Raw genomic sequence first — 6,903 nt, 5'->3', positions numbered from 1 at the left:
GGCCCTTTCATTCCTCTTTGTGCAACGGTTTTCTGCAAGTGCAGCGGTGCCTGTATCCAAGGCAAGTCCTGATCTTGGGCTCTGCAGCAGGAAAAGATACTGTGGGCTTCTGCCCCTATCTGGCCCACCTGACCTTTAACAATGAGGGATGGGAGCTATATTTCCCACATGACTTATTGGTTGACCCAATATGGGAGGAAGAGAGTGAGGCAGTGTGGCCTTTGGAGATGGTGCCAGAAGAGGTGCGGGGCAGTGTCAGGCAGGGATTGGGGATGAGCGAGGGCAGTACCAGGGAAGGGGCATCTGTAAAAGTGGCCAGGTGGAGCAGGGCAGGGATTTGGGGGCCCAGGAGGAGGCATTTGATATTCAGTGCTTTGGAGCAGCTGGACTTGGACATGCTGGGCATTCAGGAAATACACATTAATGACTTTAGGGTAGCTTGATGGGCAAAGGGTGATTGGAGGAAGGGCCTGTCTTTCTGGTCCTCTGGGCCAGGGAGGAATGATGTGGCTGGAGTCTTGTTCTTCACATTTGGGGTGCAAGTACAGAAGGTGGTAGAGCTCTGACCAGGGGGGGTATTACTGGTGGACTTTGTGCTCCGTGGCACTGGTTACCGATATATTAGTGTATATGGTCCCCAGTTAAGGCGTGAAAGGGAAGATCTATGGAAGGAACTGGCTCCCTTCCTCTGTACCTCATGGTGTTTGGAGTTGGGGGGGATTTTAATTGTGTCAGCCAGCCTGAGGACCGTGGGTCCTGTTTTTCCCACCATCAGCAGAAACGTTTTTACAATGAGCACTACCTGGTGCAGGTCTATAGCAAGTTGGGCTTAGATGATGTGTTTCTCCATAGTGGAACCCATGGAGGGCAGGTGGTAGCCTCCTATTCCTCTGATCCAAGCTCACACCAGCTGCAGAGAGTCGCATTGACCGGATTTACATGAAAGAGAGCATGTTGACAGCCCAGTGCAGGGTAGTGCCAATGGACTGTTTGGATCACACAGCTCTCACCATGTGCTTCAATGTGGGCAATTCCCTGACCCATGACAGAGGATATTGGAAGCTGAACATCCAGAGCTGGCAAGATAAAGGGGAGGGGTGGTGAGGCCTGGTGGTGCTGGCAGATCGGGAAAGCATCAGAGGGTTCTATGGCAACCAGGGGGATCGGTGGGAGTCGGTGAAGGAGGAGTTGGTGGCTTTGTTCTGGTGGCCGGGGAAACACTGCAAAGTTAAAGAAACCAATGGTGCCAAGTCCTGCAGCGTCGTCTGTGGGATTTCCACAGGACCATTCAGGCAGGGGAGCCAGTCAGCGTGTGACTGTATGACCGGATCAAGCAACAGCTGGCCGAGTGCCAGGAGATGAGGCTGCCATTGGCTGATTTGAGCAGGACCATCAGCATCCCTGGCCAGCCACTGAACTAGGGCAGTGGTCACCAACTGGTAGATGGTGATCAACTAATCAATCCTGGACCCTCAGACAGTCGATCGCGATTGCTCGCTGCTAAAATTCCGGTGGTGCAGCGGGGCTAAGGCACACCCCTGCCTGCCCTGGCCCCACGCTGCTCCAAGGAGCAGCCAGCATGCCCCTGTGGGGAAGGGGTAGGGGTCTCTGTGCGCTGCTCCTGCCTGCAATCACCACCTCTGCAGCTCCCATTGGCTGGGAATGGGGAACTGCAGCCAATGGGAGCTGTGGCAGAAGTGCCTGTGGGGAGGGGCTGCACGTGGAACCATATGCCCACCCAGGGGAGGCAGGCATGTGCTGGCTGCTTCTAGGAGTGACATGGGGCTGGGGCATGCAGGGAGCCTGCTTTAGCCCCCCTGCACCACTGACCGGGAGCTGCCCAAGGTAAGTGCTGACCGGTGGGAGCCCACACTCCTCCCGCACCCCAATCCCCAGCACTGAGTCCCCTCCCAGAGCTAGTACCCCAGACCCCCTCCTCCATCCCAAACACCCTCCTGCACCCCAACCCCCTGCCCCAGCCCTGAGCACCCTCCTGGAGCCAGCACCCAATACCTCCTCCTCCATCCTGAACCCCGTCCTGCACCCCAACACAGAGCCCCCTCCCAGAGCCAGTACCCCATACCTCCTCCTGCATCCCAAACCCCCTTCTGCACCCCAAGCCCCAGGACTGAGCCCCCTCCCAGAGCCAGTACCCCATACCCTCTCTCCAATCCTGAACCAGCTCCTGAACCCCAATGCCCTGCCCCAGCCCTAAGCCCCATCCTGGAGCCAGCACCTGTCAAGGTTCCTTCCCCACTCTGAACTCTAGGGTACAGATGTGGGGACCTGCATGAAAACCTCCTAAGCTTACTTTTACTAGCTTAGGTTAAAACTTCCCCAAGGTACAAATTAATTTTAACCTTTGCCCTTGGAATTTCCACTGCCACCATCAAACTTTAACTGGGTTTACTGGGAAACATAGTTTGGACACGTCTTTCCCCCCCAAAATCCTCCCAACCCTTGCACCCCACTTCTTCAGGAAGGTTTGGTAAAAATCCTCACCCATTTGCATAGGTGACCACAGACCCAAACCCTTGGATCTTAGAACAATGAAAAAGCCTTCAGTTTTCTTACAAGAAGACTTTTAATAGAAGTAAAGGAATCACCTCTGTAAAATCAGGATGGTAGATACCTTACAGGGTAATTAGATTCCAAACATAGAGAATCCCTCTAGGCAAAACCTTAAGTTACAAAAAGGACACACAGACAGGAATAGTCATTCTATTCAGCACAGTTCTTTTCGCAGCCATTTAAAGAAATCATAATCTAACACATACCTAGCTAGATTACTTACTAAAAGTTCTAAGACTCCATTCCTGTTCTGTCCACGGCAAAAGCAGTATACAGACAGACCCAGACCCTTTGTTTCTCTCCCTCCTCCCTTCTTTTGAAAGTCTCTTGTCTCCTCATTGGTCATTTTGGTCAGGTGCCAGCGAGGTTACCTTTAGCTTCTTAACCCTTTACAGGTGAGAGGATTTTTCCTCTGGCCACGAGGGATTTTAAAGGGGTTTACCCTTCCCTTTATATTTATGACAGCACCCCATACCCTCTCTTGCCCCCAACACTCTGCCCTAGCCCATTGAAAGTGAGTGACGGTGGGGGAGAGCAAGCAATGGAGGGAGGGGGGATTCAGTGAGCAGGGAAGGGCCTCGGGGAAGGGGCGGGGTAGATCCTGGGTTGCCCTTAAATTAAAAAACTGATCTTGTGCGTAAAAAGCCTGGAGACCACTGAACTAGGGAAAAGGTACAGACAGTGGAGACCTTAGAAACAATTAAATAACAAAAAGCCCATAGACAAAGTGGCCCAGTACTTAAAACAATAGCCTGCTAATCATTTGTCATTCTTGTGGGCCTCTTTATTCTTCCCTCATTTCTCTCAAACAAGCATTTCCCTCCCACAGCTCAGTGACAGCCCCACAGTCTTTGCTTCCTACACACAAAGATTCACACACAGACCTTGCAAGGAAAATTCACCAGTGAGTCAGATGCAGCTGCTGGATCCCTGCACCTCTGCTTTACAGAATCCAAACACAAGCAAAGCTTGTCAGGCCCAGTTAGGGGCTAGCTGGGAGCCAAGCACTGGATCAGTTAAACCAGCATTTAAATGCAGCCACTGCATGTCGCCACCAGTGGATTGTTTTGCAGCCACCCCAGCCGCAAAGCATGGGCGGAGACTGGGGCCGGGGAAGGAAAGCAGCAGCCCCTTAATGCAGCACCCAGCTGTTGCTCCTGAACAGCCATTAGGAAGGACAGCAAGACGCACTGACTTGGTGTTTGCGCTGGTGCCGCCAGCAGGGATTTGAACCCTGCACCATGCAGCATAAGTGGATTTTGACTTCTAGATTTGAGGGGGCGGTTCCAGTCAGGCCAATGAGGCCATGTGGGGGGGGGGGAATTCTGTGCCTGCCCACAGGAGGGCCATTTCCTATTTCGGGGGGCAACTTTAACCATGATTCTCGGGGCTACTTGGGCAATGGAAAACTCTTGGGTTTTTCACAGATAACTTATAAATTAGCTGTCTGGAGCACTGTATCTAATTCCTATATCAGGAAATAAAATTAAATAAATATGAGACCCACACAGCTCTAATACTAACATGTTCCCACATCTTGTGGCAAGTCACTTAAGGGACACTGGCTAGGTTTAAAATTGTAATGTCTATTCTTACTCAGATTCTCTTACTAAAGTCAGAAGGCACCATCATGATCCTCTAGTCTGACCTCCTGCACCTTGCAGGCCACAGAACCTCACCCACCACTCCTCTATTAGACCCCGAACCTCTGGCTGAGTTACTGAAGTCCTCAAATCATGGTTTAAAGACTTTGTTGCAGAGAATTCACCATTTACATTAGTTTAAACCTGTAAGTGATCCCATGCCCCATGCTGCCGAGGAAGGCGAAACCCCCGCAGGGTCTCAGCCAATTTGACCTGGGGGAAAATTTCTTCCTGACCGCAGATATAGCGATCAGTTAGACTCTGAGCTTGCAGGCAAGACCCACCACCAGACACCTGGGAAAGAATTCTCTGTAGTAACTCAGACGATGGCTGCATTACCCTGGTAAGTTGACCTAAGCTACGCAACTGCAGCTATTTGAATAACATAACTGGAGTCAACATGGCTTAGGTCAACTTACCATGGGGTCCACACTACACTGGGTCTACAGGAGTCTTAAAAAATCATTTATCTTCTCAAAGCAAGATATTACTAACTTTGTTCCCCCTTCTTGAATACAACAATTGAAACAATTGTAGAAGAATCCATAGTTACTTTCTATCATTTAGGCTGCTTACATTTCACAATTCACCAAGCTTGGAACAGATCATTTAACTTCAGGAGACATGCTAACAGTCATTTCTTATCTCAAGCCCCTGTTAATCACTCTATTTGTAAATGAAATTCTGGCTCCCTGCCTCAGGAGCACAAGCTGGGAGCAGCGCTCTCCTGTCTCCCCTGCGCAACTCATTGCATTGCACACTCAAGCTGCATCCCTGCCCCCGCAAACTCTGCTAATGGGAGAGGGGGAAATGAGGTGAGGAGACCTTTCAAGATTGATTAAATACAGATTAGGAATCAATTAACATGGTAAAATGTAATTACTGATTCATACAAAGAAGAGCAGAATGTGAAATAAGATCAGACACAAACCTTGTCAGTAAGGGCTAATTTCCAAAATGATTCTCAAATTGTTACAAATTCCCACCTGAACCACTGAAGAACTCTGTTCAGCTCCAGTTTCTCTTCTATTCATCCCTATTCCCATTCAAAATACTGTCCTTGGACATTCCTCAACTTGGGCAGACAAGGAGGGTGAGGTAGTATCTTTCATTGGATAAACTTCCGTTGGTGAGAGAGACAAACTTTTGAGCCACACAGAGACCTACAGGTGATTCCATTCTGTGTGGCTCAAAAGCTTGTCTCTCTCACCAACTGAACTTGGCCCAAGAAAAGATATTAACTCACCCACCTTGTTTCTCTAATTTCTTGGAACAGACATGCCTACAACTACTCCGGTATTCCCTCCCAGAGGGTCTGACATCCCAAAACCGCACTGTGACTCTTTCTACTTCAAAGGAGCACTCTGGAACCACCATAGTCACCTCTGGATCCAGTGGGTGGGGAGTCACCCAACAGGAAGGAAAAGATTCGTTTTTGTACAAATGGGGACAGGGGAGCTGAGCACATTGAGCTTCCATGCTTTCCAGCAAACCAACACAGTGCCAGGAGATCCCACTGAGATAGCAGGATTCAGAGTCCTGACTGTTACACTGTGGGACCGGGTGGTGTAGCCCAGAGTGGAGACACCCTAGTACCTGTTCTAAGTGATCACGAAAAGTTTGGGGGTCAAGCCTTCCAGGAATCCTGGACCGAGCCTTGTTGGGGTTACGAGGACTCTGCCACACACGAGAGTTAAAAGAGTCCTCGAGGTCAGGAAGGCCTCTGGATAAGGGGGTGGGGACTCAGATCTGTTCACTAGCCAATTCCCCTGGGGTCGGGTATAAGCCAGAGAAGTTTGCCACAATAGCCAGACCAGACCCTCCTTTACACTTGCACTCTGTACTCATTGCTTCTCTCTCTCCCACACCCATCTCTGGTGCTCTCCCTCTGGGCTTTCTCAACACCTGTCCCCACAGCACTTCCTGCCAGCCAGAGACTGTGCTTTCTAGGTCTGCTCCTGTGGATGTGGGCCTCTCTCCTGATTCCTAAGGACTAAGCAGGAGCAAAGGGCTTTTCCAGTAAATCACCACAGCTTCTAGGAATCCGTGAGTGGCTCTGGACACCACCAGGAATCATTTGGCTCCTGGCACACAAGGCAACTTAAAAGCTAAGTGCCCGGACAGGGGCTCAAACCCTGGACCCTCAGATTAAGAGCCTGATGCTCTACCACCTGAGCTAGCCAGGCTTGGAGAGAGTATCTTCCTCTTTCACCACAACAGCGAGCAGGCAGGCAAAAGAGAGGCAAAAAAAGTCCCAGGAACCCCTCCTCTTTTTCTCCGCAGCCACTGCCTTTCAGCAGGATTCCTCCTCCTCCTCCCTCCTGTGCCTCAGTGCGACTAAGTCTCCGCACCTAGACAGCCGGCCCACCCGCTGCATCCCAATCCCCCAGGCCTAAGCCTCCCTGTCCAAGTCCTGCACCTGGCTCCATAGAATTAAGTCTCACGTCATGCTGGGGACTCTACTTCTTGTGCCCAGAGAGTCTCTGCCCCACTCAGTAGCTGACCCCAGAAACACAGTGTCCACCTTTTCCAAAGACGTGCTTGTAGCAGCTTTTTGCCTATGACCATGTGGCCTAATGGATAAGGCATCTGACTTTAATTCAGCCGATTGAGAGTTTGAGTCCCGCCGTGGTTGTGCAGTTTTCCCTTTGTGCTGAAAGTCCTGCTTTCTGCAGGGCTGGAACCTTTT

General features: G+C 50.7%; 1 non-coding gene across 1 annotated transcript; it reads right to left on the bottom strand.

The window, feature by feature from the left end:
• Nucleotides 1-6,327: 6,327 nt before the first annotated feature.
• Nucleotides 6,328-6,400, bottom strand: TRNAK-CUU (transfer RNA lysine (anticodon CUU)). The gene has a single exon. It is a non-coding gene; the product is annotated as a tRNA-Lys (tRNA).
• Nucleotides 6,401-6,903: the final 503 nt, after the last annotated feature.

The sequence above is a fragment of the Natator depressus genome, chromosome 22 (assembly GCF_965152275.1).
Source record: "Natator depressus isolate rNatDep1 chromosome 22, rNatDep2.hap1, whole genome shotgun sequence".
Lineage (NCBI taxonomy): Eukaryota > Metazoa > Chordata > Testudines > Cheloniidae > Natator > Natator depressus.
Note: the sequence above shows the minus strand (reverse complement) of the source record. Positions and strands in the feature narration are given on the sequence as shown.